The sequence below is a fragment of the Saimiri boliviensis genome, chromosome 17, assembly GCF_048565385.1.
Source record: "Saimiri boliviensis isolate mSaiBol1 chromosome 17, mSaiBol1.pri, whole genome shotgun sequence".
Classification (NCBI taxonomy): domain Eukaryota; kingdom Metazoa; phylum Chordata; class Mammalia; order Primates; family Cebidae; genus Saimiri; species Saimiri boliviensis.
The window spans coordinates 30,988,084-31,000,715 of NC_133465.1; the positions used below are offsets into that span (position 1 = coordinate 30,988,084).

General features: G+C 46.7%; 1 pseudogene; it reads right to left on the bottom strand.

The window, feature by feature from the left end:
* Positions 1-1,874: 1,874 nt before the first annotated feature.
* Positions 1,875-12,092, bottom strand: LOC101031377 (tubulin beta-8 chain-like; annotated as a pseudogene).
* Positions 12,093-12,632: the final 540 nt, after the last annotated feature.

The following is a 12,632-nucleotide window of genomic DNA, read 5'->3' on the forward strand; positions in this document are numbered from 1 at the left end:
CAGTGATCCACATTATCTTTGTTCTTCTAAGATAACATCTAAGAAAAGCATTTTCCGTGGCTTTCCAAGCATGTGGCTGCCTACTGTTTTATCTGCTCCATACCTTCTTGGCATTGTCTTGAAACTCCGCTGCTCCCTTGCACCTCCTAATCATACAATGTATGAAGCAGAAAGAGCCACAGGAAAATGCGACCCTGGCCACCTTTGATTGATTCAGGGCTGGACACCTGATCTAAGCCAAACCAGTCAGAGCCCTCCAGAGATTTCAGAACTGCTTGGATGCTGGATCTAATATGTAAAGCTTGGACACCGTCACTACTGTATTTTCTGCCATGGGAGACCAAAGAAGGGAAGGAAGGTGATCTGCAGAACAAGAAAGGAGAAGAAGCAAACATAAATGTGTTTCGGTGCTGCTGCTGCTGCTGCTGCTTTTAGAAAGCAGAGATAAACACGTGGAATAAACAGTATGTCTTCCTATGTCAATTGTTCCTAACATTCGTCTGGATTCCTGTCTGAGAGTTCTGTGAGACACCCCACTATCTTTGTATCTTTATACAATCCTGCCTTCCTAATTTGCCACAAGAATACCTTGGACTTTTCTCTCAAAGCAAACAAACAGAATATTAGGTATTCACGAAGTTGTTACAGCTGTAAGTTACCTAACAAGCACTTATGAATAACATTATGCTGAAAGCATCTGTATTTCTGTCTGAACAGATACTGTGAAACTACCTGTCCCAACTGCTACCTTTTGAGTAATAATAATCATAGTGTTTTTTTGTGAATTAATGAAGTTCTAAGCACTAGGCTATGTGTGTTACAGGCATTGCATTTAGTCTTCCCACAGTATTTGTAAGAAAACTGAAGCTCACAGAAGTCAAGTGGGATGGATAGATATTTCCCCTCCTGGGTCCACTGTGAAAAAAGGACTCACCCCAGCTTCAGAGGGAACTTGTCAGTAAGCAATGTTCAGCTGTGGGTCTCTTCGGAAATTAGCCTCATGTGCAGGCCAGGCATGGTGGCTCACGCCTGTAATCCCAGCACTTTGGGAGGCCAAGAGGGGTGAATCACTTGAAGTCAGGAGTTTGAGGCCAGCCTAACCAACATGGTGAAACCCCATGTCTATTAAAGATACAAAAATTACCAGATATGGGCACCTGTAATCCCAGCTACTCAGAAGGCTGAGGCATGAGAATCACTTGAACCCAGAAGGTGGAGGTTGCATTCGGCTGAAATTGTATGACTGTACTCCAGGATGGGTGACAGAGGGAGACCCTGTCTCAAAAAGAAAGAAAAAGAGAAAGGATAAGAGAAGAAAGAGAGGAAGGGAGGGAGCGAGGGAGAGAGGAAAGACAGAAAGAAGCAAAGAAAGAAAGAGAGAGATAGAGAGACAGACTAAGGTGCAAAAAGTTGCCTTTTAGGCCGGGCGCGGTGGCTCACGCCTGTAATCCCAGCACTTTGGGAGGCCGAGGCAGGTGGATCATGAGGTCAAGAGATCGAGACCATCCTGGTTAACATGGTGAAACCCCGTCTCTACTAAAAATACAAAAAATTAGCTGGGCATGGTGGTGCGTGCCTGTAATCCCAGCTACTCAGGAGGCTGAGGCAGGAGAATTGCCTGAACCCAGGAGGCGGAGGTTGCGGTGAGCTGAGATCATGTCATTGCACTCCAGCCTGCGTAACAAGAGCGAAACTCCGTCTCAAAAAAAAAAAAAAAAAAAAAAAAAAGTTGCCTTCCTGAGGTCACACCCTCCCAGTTTGTATCCTGTACCCGGTGACTGAGTAAGAGGTATAAAAGTCCAACAAAGGAGAAATCTGCAGGAACATTCTAGCTCCAGAGCTGCAGTGGGGTAGTTGAGGCTATCAGGTACATCTCAGCTCAACTGCTCCTCCGCCCAGTCCTCCTTCATTCCTCTCCCCTCCACAGCTGCTCATCCCGTAGTGTTCCCTAATAAACACCTGCACACCAACATCTGTCTTAGCAACTGTGTCCTGGGAACAATTCCTACAAGACCAAATGAATTATTCAAGTTCCTCCAGCCGACAAGGACAGAACTGAAACACAGAATCATCTTTCTGACCCTAGGTAAATACATATTTTTCTACTGTGCTAGCTAGCCATAGTATACATAACACATCTGTAAAAAGTTATTGAGATACTGAGTCATAGCTACTTTTCGTCACAATGTCATAATGCTTGCTCTGTCAATGAAAATGGCATCTTTTTCTCAGTTATCTCAGAGAGGGAGCTCTTTAGGATTTGTAAAAAGCAAAACTTTTTTTAACTGAAAATACTCTTCTAAGTATATAAAATCCAAAACTGGAAGATGAAAGGCCTATTCAGTAATAATTTCCATGGACTGCACAGACAGAATAATTGATCTGTGAAAAGAAGTGGTGTTCTACATTTTCATTACTGCTGCAAAATACAGCTATATGTGATATAGTACATTTTAATCTCAATTCCAAATAAAAATTATACTAACAGCATCCCACAAATTATTGCTTTACTAATGCTGAAAAATTTAGCCCCTGAAACTGATGGAAAAAAAGCAGAAAAGCATATGAAAATGTCAACATTTCCCACTCAGAATCTTGATTTTGTTCCCTAGACACTAGTTCGATAGGGAAATATTATTCAGCTTTTTTGAGTGAATAACTCATAAACCACCTATCCAGAACATCTACAACCCAAGGGCTTACTTAGGAATGACCTCTTTGTGTACAAACATTACAGAAAACCCTTTACCAAGAATTTCGCCTGGCTAGAAAATGAAATGATTTGAAAAAGTCTTTTGGGATTTTTCCCGCAAAGTGATAGACATTAAAGAGTTCATAGATAGGATACTTTTAATAAATCCTTTTTTTAAAATTCTCCAATAGACCTGTAGGGAATGGCAGGCTGGCAGAAGAACCAAGGTGAATGAGCCCTGCTCTGAGTAAGGCAGTCATCCCTCACTGTGGAGGAGGCCGGCCAGGGCAGATTTCATCCCAATTAGGAAAAGGTTTTGCTTCTTTCAGTGGATTAGTCCACACTTCCCGCTGAGAAGCACTGCTTGTCTTTAGATGTGGGTGTGTTGGTTAATTGATGTGTACCTCCTGGGTGACCTGAAGAATAAAGAGATGCATCTTCAAAGGAACCTGAACTGGATCTTTAAAGCCTCGCGGGAGGTTTGCACGGACAGATCTGTGTTGCTGAAGCCCACTTGGAAGCATTCTGCTGACAGGCCTTCCCTTCCCACTCCCCACCAAGCACCACTCTAATTTAGTTTCTCATTTCTTCCTCTCCCCACAGGGGCTCCTGAATGCGATCTTGTCAGAATGACCCAGACATGGGGAAATCCACAGCTGGATTCTCACCTCCCTCTGCTTGCTGAGGGAGGGGTAGGAGCAGGTGAAATGGGGTCTATGGGAGAAAGGAGAGGCTTCAGGGAGCAGGAGTCACATCATCAAGCTCTGGATGAGGGGACCTACTGAGAATACAGCAGACGAAACAGCAGGGCCATTCCATGGCACGTTTCACCATCTCATATTTGCTCTTTGAACTTTGAAGGCATTCATACAAATATTTACTTTATAAAAACATGTATGTGCCGGGTGCAGTGGCTCACGCCTGTAATCCCAGCACTTTGGGAGGCCGAGGCGGGTGGATTACAAGGTCAAGAGATTGAGACCATCCTGGTCAACATGGTGAAACCCCGTCTCTACTAAAAATACAAAAAATTAGCTGGGCATGGTGGCACGTGCCTCTAATCCCAGCTACTCAGGAGGCTGAGGCAGGAGAATTGCCTGAACCCAGGAGGCGGAGGTTGTGGTGAGCCGAGATCACGCCATTGCACTCCAGCCTGGGTAAGAAGAGTGAAACTCCATCTCAAAAAAAAAAAAAAAAAAAAAATTATGTAAATATATAGTTCATAAAAATAACAAAATCTTTCTAAGTTCTAATCCCTTTAGTCCATCACCTCTCTCTAGTATAACTGGGTGCCTTGTACCCATATGTGGGAACAATGAGGAAATTCAAGGAAGGGAAAGTGAGGGGCGGTGGTCTCACAGAGGCTGCAGCATCCTCTCAAGGTGTCTGACAGCCAGCAGCTCTGGACAGTTCTTCCTGGGCAAGTAAGGATAGAGTTAGAAAATAAAGAGCCGGAAACACCTCAAATCAGGTATCAGAGCATCTTCCTATCACAAACAGATTAGAAGCTGACCCTTCAGGGGTGAGGGAGTTGGCTGCTTCTCATGGTTCCTTCTTGGGATGACTGTTCAGCACCTGGGCCGGCATGTCAAAAATTAGCTGGGCACAGTGGCATGTGCCTATAAATCCCAGCTACTAGGGAGGCTGAGGCAGGAGAATTGCTTGAACCCAGGAGGCGGAGGTTGCGGTGAGCCGAGATCGCGCCATTGCACTCCAGCCTGGGTAACAAGAGCGAAACTCCGTCTCAAAAAAAAAAAAAAAAAAAAAAATTATAATTAGTTGTTGATAGTGGAAAATCATGAGATTTCAATGGAAATAGAAATTTCTAACTTTTATAAACCTATAAATGTAAATACTGAGCCCAAATTCTAGAAGGCAACACTCAGCCAGACATGAGTAGCCACAGCTGGTGTTGGGATCACTCTTCACAGTCCCATCTGGCCCTTCTGACACGTGCATACCCCCAGCCCAGATGAAGCATGGGAGGGGGCCCCCTGCTCTGTGCCTTCCCCCATGGGAGGGGGGCCCCCTGCTCTGTGCATTTCCCCATGGGAGGGGGCCCCCTGCTCTGCCACCCGAGGGAAAAGTGAGTGTATCATGCCAACTGTTTCATTTTTGCATTTTGCTCCTTTTTTTCTGTTTACTTCTGTGACTTAAGGGAAAGAACTTTGCGATATGACTAAATGGGAACTATGTCTGGCTTTCAGCCAAGACCATAGATTTCAAACATTGACTCCTGAAGAAACACCCACAAACACACACACACCCCTCACACAGTTTACAATGTAATCTAATGCAACTTTTGAGTTGCTATCTTGGCAAAAGCAGTGAGAAATTGGGAATGCCATTTCCCAAACAATGAGCATGGGGGAGTCCAAGGGCTTTGAGGTCCCTCAAGTCACAAATTACCTATTTATTAACATGGGCAGAGAAAAAGAAAAAAAACTATTCCCTGGTATGATTCTCCTACATATTGCTTTTCTGTTTGAGGCAAGGTATCAGCAAGCTAAGTATGCAATCTAGAACAGACCTGTTTCATCTTGCCAGACTTACTTTTCTCAGTACTTTGGGGCTATACATAGTAACAAATTGAAATAAAATTGTATGACACATGTTCCCATGAACTGCAGAATACAAAATGTACAAGTCCAGAGTTGATATTCTGTGGCTATAACATATTTACAAAGATATGTATGTTCTTTTTTAATCTATAAACAGATTTTAGAAAAGTATCTTAAACGTTTTGTTTCAAATGGTTTTAAAAGGGCATTTTTTTTTTTTTTTTTTTTTTTTTTTTTTTGAGACGGAGTTTTGCTTGTTACCCAGGCTGGAGTGCAATGGTGTGATCTCGGCTCACTGCAACCTCCGCCTCCTGGGTTTAGGCAATTCTCCTGCCTCAGCCTCCTGAGTAGCTGGGATTACAGGCATGCGCCACCATGCCCAGCTAATTTTCTGTATTTTTAGTAGACGGGGTTTCACCATGTTGACCAGGATGGTCTCGATCTCTTGACCTCGTGATCCACCCGCCTCGGCCTCCCAAAGTGCTGGGATTACAGGCGTGAGCCACCGCGCCCGGCCTTTAAAAGGGCATTTTTCTTCTGTCCCCACTTCCTTGGTTAATATGCGCAATGAATTGCATTTTTATTGTGTTGCTGTTTTCAGTGACATCACATAGAAGTATATAAGTAAATCATTGTTATTTGATGAATTCTATATAATAAAAACAAGTGTGTATATGCTGATATTTTTATTTTCTAGCCAACTGGGGACTTTCCTTAACTATTTCACTCTCACAATCTAGAAGCTCAGCAAGCAAATTCAGAAAGGGTAGTTGGTAGGATGGATGACCCCAGACTAAGGGGTTAACCTAGTTCTATTTTGCAGTCAAGGGTCACCGTACATATGCTGCTAGCATGTGACATAATTAGAAACAAAAAGCAGCCAGGCCACCCTCTAATAAAAGTGACTCAGATACATGCTAAAGAGACACCCAGCAAAATCACCTGCCCACTGTGAAATCCCGTTAGTCCCTGTCTGTCAGCCCGAGCACCAGACCCTTCATTTCACTTTCTGCTTTTCTGGAAACAGCAATTTTCAGAGTCAGAACACTGAATTTTAATCCAGATTTCCCACCTGTCCTATGACTTGGCCTGTTTTTCCAGTCTTTGGTTTTGCTGTCTATTCAACGAGGATAAAAATAATGCTGAAAAATTTTTGTAATAATCTATTTGTTCACTCAACAGATACTGAATTCTTACTGAGTGCCAAGGACTGTTCCAGGTGCTGGAAATACAGCAATGGGGAAAAACCTAAGTTCTTGTGCTGCTGTTCCTTATTTTTCTAGAGAAGAGATCACAGTAATGTAACATAACGTAATGTTGTACACGAAATGTAATAATGTAGAGACAACCAATAGGAAGAAAAAGAAAGCAGAGGAAAATAAGAGAGACTGGCAAGCAGGTGATTTTTGGAGAAGATGATTGTTCAAAGACAAAAGTGCATGTGTGAGAAGAGAATGCCAGGGGCTCAGCTGTGAGCCTGATGCTGAGGAGGCTTGTTGCGTGAAAAGTAATTCTTCTATGTGTGGCTGACCGTACTGTTGAAAGGAAAAGCCTCACTAAGTTACAGATACTTAGTTAGAAGGACTCAGACTTTTCACTGAAGCTTCAAAAAAGTCATGCAATAAGGACAAGTTCACTATTTTATAGCTATAGTTCAACACATAATGGAAAACACTAGTGCTAATTCTCAATTACAAAGATATAGAACCAACCTCAGTGCTGATCAACCAAAGAGTCAATAAAGAAAATGTGGTATATATACTCCATGGAGTACTACCCAGCCACAAAAAAAGAATGTTATACTGTCTTTTGCAGCAACTTGAATGGAGCTGGAAGCCATTATTCCGAGTAAGGTAACTCAGGAATGGCAAACCAGGTATCATATGTTCTCACTTGTAAGTCGGAGCTAAGGTATGAGGATGCAAAGGCATAAGAATGATATGATGAACTTTAGGGACTCAGGGAGGAAGGCTGGAAGAGGATTGAGGGGAGGGTAAAAGACCACAGATCGACAGCAGTGTACACTGCTTGGGTGATGGCTGCACTAAAATCTCAGAAATCACCACCAAAGAACTTATCCATGTGATCAAAAACCACCTGTACAAACAATTTAAATTTTTAAAAATCCTTCAAATCTAGAAAACAAAAGAAAAATGCTTGTGCTAGTTAAGACCAAACCCTTGGCCGGGCGCGGTGGCTCCAGCCTGTAATCCCAGCACTTTGGGAGGCCGAGGCGGGTGGATCACGAGGTCAAGAGATCGAGACCATCCTGGTCAACATGGTGAAACCCCGTCTCTACTAAAAAAAAAAAAAAAAAAAAAATAGCTGGGCATGGTGGCGCATGCCTGTAATCCCAGCTACTCAGGAGGCTGAGGCAGGAGAATTGCCTGAACCCAGGAGGCGGAGGTTGCGGTGAGCCGAGATCGCGCCATTGCACTCCAGCCTGGGTAACAAGAGCAAAACTCCGCCTCAAAAAAAAAAAAAAAAAAAAAAAAAAAAAAGAAAAAAGCTTAAAACAAAAGTCCACATAATGAAAGTGATGTGCCAGGAGTTACAAGTATCCCACACTCTTTTTTTTTTTTTTTTTTTTTGCCCTAAAGACGTTTTATTAGGTCAAACTACACACTGTAAAGGTCCCACCCCCCCCCTTTTTTTTTGCCATAAAAGTATTAGGCAAAACTACACACTATAAAAATGCTTTAAAATATAGCAGGAGGAGCTGTAGACTCAAAGAAGTACAAAGAAGTAACAAGTATCCTTGCAAGGTCATCTGAAGGTGTGCACCTGGGCTGGGCTGGGCAAGGACACCCCTCAGAGAATGAGAGACACTGAGGAGGGCTGTCAGAGAGGCCCCTTTGCCTGCTCCAAGAACAGCTTGGGGGACCTCTCCCATCTCTGCTGCTTCCAGGAGCCACTTCTTTCAAGATGAGGCACTATCCTCCTTGCCAGTTCTCATTTGCCCCCAGTGGCCCATTGTCAACCCTCAGAAACAGAGAGGAGCATCACCTGTTTTCCCTGACACATCTGAGGCCAGTGGGTATGCCCAGGGGAACTGGGGTGGACCGTGTAGATCTGCCCACCCCCAGGCTATGCTTGCTTTATCTTGTCTGTGTGACATGGGAGAGGGGAATCACCAAGAGGTCATCACATAGGCCAGGGACAAGTTCTCCAAGAGCCAGGTAGAAGAGCACTGTCCTGGCATGCTGCCCAGCACCCAGCTCACACACACATCTCTTATTTGACAGCTTCCCTGAAGCAGGCCTTGAAGTCCAGGCTCCCTGACAAGCCTCGGGAGGAGACTCCGCCGGGCTAGGGTCCCAGGCCAAAGGACCCATCCCCAAGGGTGCCACCCTCACCAGTCTCATCCTGACAATCTTGGATTATTTTTGCCCTAAAGTTTTGGAGTGGGAGTCAGCAGACAGGAGACAGTGCCCATTAGCCAACTTTCCAGAGAACATCAGCCCTCCAGACTGGGGCACGTCAGACCGCCACTAGGTCATTCTCACTGGTTGCCAGCTGAGGGAAACAGCACTTGTGAGCACCTGCCTGCCGCCCCAGGTCCTATTCAGAAACCCCATCTGTGCCTTTGGACCGAGAGTACCCCAAGCACGCAGGCCAGCAACCTTACCTATGGCCTTCATGACCGAATCCCCTTATTTATGGGGTTCACTGCATGTGAGTATATGGTGGGCTCAATTCCTGCCTACTAGCTCCTGCCAGATACCCATGCCCACCTCATTAAGAGAGTGAGGCCACACAGACACACCCAGGCCATTATAGTAAGTGGGTGGCTGGGGCTCTGCTTGCCCACCCTTCATTGCTGGTTCAGGGCCAACTGTCCAACCACATTCCTACCCTGAGGTGATACACTGGGGACATTATACACCGGGGTCACTGACCACTTATATAATTCCACAAACAGGCCCAGCTGGTCCCTTGGAAGTTTGGTAAATAGGGTAAACCAAGGCTTATCTTCAGAAACAGGTTTCCCACCAAGTAGCTGCCCAAGGCCCAGGCCAGCCCCAAGTTTGCGTGAAGCCTGCCTGCCATGTCCACAGCTCATGCCGACCCCTCCAGGAGCCACTGGACTGCTTGTTCCTGGGATGTGACAAGCCCAAGACAGCTGCAGCCTTGCTGGACCACTATGCCCATCTGGAAGCAGCACCCAGGGGCCTATAGAAAGAAGTGGAGGTGAAATCAAGTGCCATAAAAATATTTTATTAGGCCAAACTACACACTATCAAAATGCTTTAAAACGTAGCAGGAGGTGATGTAAAGACTCAAAGAGGTACAAAGAAGTAACAATGGCTAGGCTGGGCACGGTGGCTCAAGCCTGTAATCCCAGCTCTTTGGGAGGCCGAGGTGGGTGGATCACGAGGTCAAGAGATCGAGACCATCCTGATCAAGATGGTGAAACCCCATCTCTACTAAAAATACAAAAAAAAAAAAAAAATTAGCTGGGCATGGTGGCACATGCCTGTAATCCCAGCTACTCAGGAGGCTGAGGCAGGAGAATTGCCTGAACCCAGGAGGCGGAGGTTGCGGTGAGCCGAGATTGCGCCATTGCACTCCAGCCTGGGTAACAAGAGTGAAACTCCGTCTCAAAAAAAAAAAAAAAAAAAAAGAAGTAACAATGGCTATCAGAATACATTAAAGAATCCACACTACTTCTCCCTTTACCTGGAAAAGGAAGCTTCTAGGCTACCTCCTCCTCAGCTGTGGCGTCTCGGTATTACTGATATTCTGACACCAGGTCGTTAAGGTTGCTCTCGGCCTGGGTGAACTGTCTCCTCCATGCCCTCGCTCCTGTACCGGTGCTGGGAGGCCTTGCGCCTGAACACAGCTGTAAACTGTTCGGCCTCACGTTTGAAGAGCTCCTGGATGGCTGTGTTGTTACCCGTGAAGGTGGCCCACAGTTTTAGCCCCCGTGGTGGGATGTCACAGATCTTTTCACGTTGTGAGGGAGCCACCCAGCAAAGTAGCTGCTGTTCTTGTTCTGGATATTGGGCATTTGCTCATTCACCTCCCTCATGGACATGTGACCTCTGAAAATGGCAGCCACAGTTAGGTAGCGGCCATGTTGGAGGTCACAGGTGGCCATCATATTCTTAGCGTTCAACAGCTGCTAAGTGAGCTCAGCCACAGTCAGGGCCCGGTACTGCTGGCTGGTCAGTGAGGCAAAGCCAGGCGTAAAGAGGTGCAGCCCAGGAAATGGAACCACGTGCACAGGCAGCTTCGGCAGGTCGACATTCAGCTGGCCCGGGAAGTGCAGGCACGTGGTGACTCCACTCATGGTAGCAGACACCAGGTGATTCAGATCACCACAGGTGGGTGTGGTCAGTTTTAAGGTTCTGGAACAGATGTTATGGAGTGCTTCATTATCGATGCAGAACGTCACGTCTGCATTTTCTATGAGCTGGTTGATGGAAAGGGTGGCATTGTAGGGCTCCACCATGGTGTCTGACACCCTGGGCGAGGGCAGGACACTAAATGTGTTTATGATCCTGTCTGGGTACTCCTCCCGAATTTTGCCCATGAGAAGTGTACCGATCCCAGACCCAGTCCCCCCGCCCAGGGAGTGGGTCAGCTAGAAACCCTGCAGGCGATCACAGCTCTCAGCCTCTCTTCTCACAACATCTATCACCGACTCCATCAGCTCCCCACCTTCCGTGTAGTACCCATTGGCCCAGTTGTTACTGGCCCCACACTGACCTGTAAGGTAGTACAGCCAGTCACTCAATGGCCAGGTAAATGGCGGTCACCACCACAATGCAAAAAGGGCCAAGTGTCACATGTGAGGTGAAAGCACCATTCACCCTGCATGTGGAGCAAAGAAACCCCCTCCCTCTAAGTTACAGGACAGCAGCCTTGCTTGTTAGAACCTAGATCAGGAGCCAATCATGAGAGCCAACAACAGACTCGCTGCAGGTGGCTCCTGCCCATGCCCAGGCAATGGAAAGGCTGTAGTCATGGCCCCAACTCAGCTCTTTGCAGGGAGATTCCATCAGCTCCTCAGGTTGAGGAGACACCTGGGCCTTCCTCCCCCAAAGCCCGTTTAGGAAAGGGAGACTGAGTGACTCAGAGGATGGGAGGGTGTTCAGGGGCCCCAGTGCCACAGTTCCCACAGAGATGACCTTGAGGCACTCATTGACTTTGAACTGCCCTGGCTAAGGAGCCGCACCCCAGTCCTCATTCACAGCTCACCAAAGATGAAGTTGTCTGGCCTGAAGATCTGTCCGAAGGGCCCTGAACGCATGGAGTTTATAGTGCCCAGCTCCAAATCCACGAGCGCAGTGCGAGCCACGTACCTGCCACCTGAAGGGAATGGGAAAGCTTTGGTAAGGAGAGGCCAGCATTCCCAGGAAAGCTATTGCAGCAAGACTGCAGTCTCACTGCTGGCCTCGTTGTAGTACACATTGATGTGCTCCAGCTGCAGGTCACTGTTCCCACAGTAGGTGCCAGTGGAGTCGATGCCATGTTCATCAGATATCACCTCCCAGAACTGCGAGAGATGCGAGAGGCCAGACAGGCCAGGGCTGAGTCACAGAGCTCAGGGAGTTGGAGTTGCTCCAGTCCCTCTCCCACTTCCACCCCCACCCTCAGGCCGCTAAGTCCCTTGAGGTTCGACTTGGAAGTCTTGCCAGTCACACAGCTCCACCGCATCCTGGGCAGGGAGCCCAGGGACCACAATGCAGAGGTGCCACCTCTTCCACTGCCAACATCTTCACCGGCCACCCCGCAGACCCTAGCTGTGCCCTTAGATTAGAGCCCTGGCTGCCAACCTTTGCGCCGATACGGTTCCTGCAGTGTCCGGTTTGGGTGAGCATGAACTCCCTCATGGCCAAGTCCAGACTATGGGCAGCAGAAGAAACATGAAAAGGAGAAGCAGTCACACAATGATTCAGCCTGCAGTCCCCCAGTGCTTACGTAGCCCCACGCCCACCTCCCGCAGCCTTGGATTGGGCTCCCAGAATAAGAAACAGCTTTACTTTTCCACAGGTGTACCCACCTGTGAATCCCTTGGAGTTTAACGTCCATTGGAAAGATCAGGTGGCCTTGCTGCGGTCTTTTCCACACTGGGGAAACTGGTCAACTGGAGAACTTCTTCCCACGTCTTCAGTAAGACCAAATCCCCAGCTGAGTTGAAACTGAATTTTCTTCCCGTGTGGGAGGGGAAGGCTTTTGTTTCCATATTCACAGAGTGCCTTTGCACCTGTCCTAGATTGATGACATATTTTTGTGATTGATGAGATGAGTCCTTTCATCTCTTAGGAGATCTGTGGTTAGGAAAGGCTTTCTGTATGCCAACTCAACAGGACCTAATGATAAGTTTTCCTTTGGAGTAGCTCAAACCCATTGTAAGCTATGGGTGTTAGAGA